Below are 2,258 nucleotides of genomic sequence, written 5' to 3'. Positions count from 1 at the left end.
TTTCATTTATTTCTGCTCTAATTTTGATTATTTCTTTCCTTGGTGAACTTGAACATTGAGTTGTAAATAGAAAGAGAAAGTGGGAAAGGCTGCTCCTCTTGGACCCAGGGGTGGTAAGAAAGAATAGAAAGAAATAAGACAAGAGAAGAAAACAGCTCTCTGCTCCAGCCTTTCTGCCAGAGCACAAATGATGTTTTTAAAAATCTGAGCCAATACCAGTAGGAGAACTCCTTCCTAGGAGAGAAAGGATGATGAGTGAGTCAGAAGGCCAAGGTAAGGTGACTCAGGCATATTATTGATAAGTATGTGAACTGTATACATATTTCCCTTCTTTCCTTACTTTAAACAGATTTATAGCTGCAAATGCCAGCAATGGATACCAGCAGAATGTCCAGGTCAACCACATCTAATACGTATGCTAAACCAGTCATTCCACAATGGCACCTGCAAAAGTTTGGCGGTCACTGTGAAGACGTGAGGGCCCCTTCACTTTGTCTGCATGAGGTCATTCATTCAACAACTACTTGTGAACCTAGATGTCAACTTAGATTGGAGTGGTGAATATAAATAAGAGAAAAGGAAGGACTAAGGTAAACTGGCTAGCCCAACCCCTTATAATATGAAGGTGGATTGGGTATTGTTTTGGGAGAGAGCTGAAATTTGAAGAAACTGATACATGGAACTATAAAAAATAAAAAGTCTTTCTTCTTTTCTTTACTGATAAAAGATCATTTTAGAGTTAGGCAGATGATATTCATACCTACCTCCCATTGAGCTGTGAGCCTCATGGTACCAACAAAATCTCCCAGGGTTCTGTCAGCTTGACCATACTTGGCCTTCTTTCAAGTAACTACAAGACTCCCAAAGGCTCTATACATCGAAAAGAGGTTTGGGTGACTCATTTCAGTCTTACCCAAACAACAACCTTCATGTAAGTCTTCAGGAACCATCATCAGCCACTCGAATTGCTAGTTTGGCAAAAGTCACACCAATTTTGCACGGTCAGATACTGAGATTAAAACACTTTAACCTTTTTCCTAATTACCTCCAACAAATATTGAGTGCCTATTATGGATGAGGTATTGTGTTAGGCACTGAAGATATAAGGGCGAAGAAGATATGGACGTGCCCTCAAAGAGTTTATAGTATAATGAATACAGAAAAGGCAATTATTGAAATGGTGATAGAGATAACTATTGGATTCCACTGAGCACATTTTTGGAAACTTGGGAATGACTTTATGGAGGAAGGACTATTTAAGCTGAGTCATTAAGAGGTAGTAGGAATTAGCCAGGTGAAGAATAAAAAAAAAAAATGTAAAAAGACCCAAGAAGCATTAGTTCTTCTGGAGAAGTAATAGGCGTACTACTAAAACTTACACCACTACTGCTGTATAAACAGGCTTCCATGGGCTATAGTATTGTAAAAAATAGTCCCCAAATCCTGTGGGTAACTCACTAAACCATCTGTAATCTGGGGACTGATGGACCTAGGCTCATACTTTAGCTTTGAGACATTAAAGAATTTATTCAATATCTCTGAGCCTCTGTTTCTTCAACTGTAAAATGAGGATAATAACTTCTTTCAAGAATTAATATGAAGATTAATTGAGATAAGTATGTGAATCACATACATATTTCCCTTCTTTCCTTACTTTAAACAGTAGATGGAGTTCCTCAGCTTTTAGGATATTACTAGGTTTTATCTGTTTTGAAGCTTATAGTAATTAAGTTTTTTTGTTGTTGTTTCTCTAAGAATGCCAAAGTAGACTTTAAGAGTAGGGACCAAGGGAGTGATAAACTTCTTCCACAAGCGATTTTTAGCAGCTAAGACAAGAATGTATTCCTTCTGTTCATCAAAGAACAGAAGAGCTACTCAGGAAAAAGACCAGAAATGACATAATGGGCAATACTCATATAAGGCATATTCTTGCATTTCATGACTTAGGAAGGCAGTGACGATTAATACCTTCATGCTGAGAGTAGGCTTCAGGATTTTTCTCAACATGGTGTTCTCCAGGGAAAACAAGAAAGACTTCCTTGAAGAAAGAAGAGATTTCCTTTCCTACCCAGAGATGTCTTCTTCGGCTTGGAGTCAGCTTCCCGGAGGGGGCTTCTTCTGGGTTGGGTTGCTGTGTTCCAACCTTGATCAGATCAATAGTTGGAGCAGCTTAAGTATGTAATGGGAATTTTTTGTTGTAGTTGTTGATTTTGTTTTTGTTTTTATTTTTTATTCAGAGGCCTAATTTTTCTTCTGCC

This window comes from Pteropus vampyrus, unplaced genomic scaffold (assembly GCF_000151845.1).
Source record: "Pteropus vampyrus isolate Shadow unplaced genomic scaffold, Pvam_2.0 Scaffold58, whole genome shotgun sequence".
Taxonomy (NCBI): domain Eukaryota; kingdom Metazoa; phylum Chordata; class Mammalia; order Chiroptera; family Pteropodidae; genus Pteropus; species Pteropus vampyrus.
Note: the sequence above shows the minus strand (reverse complement) of the source record.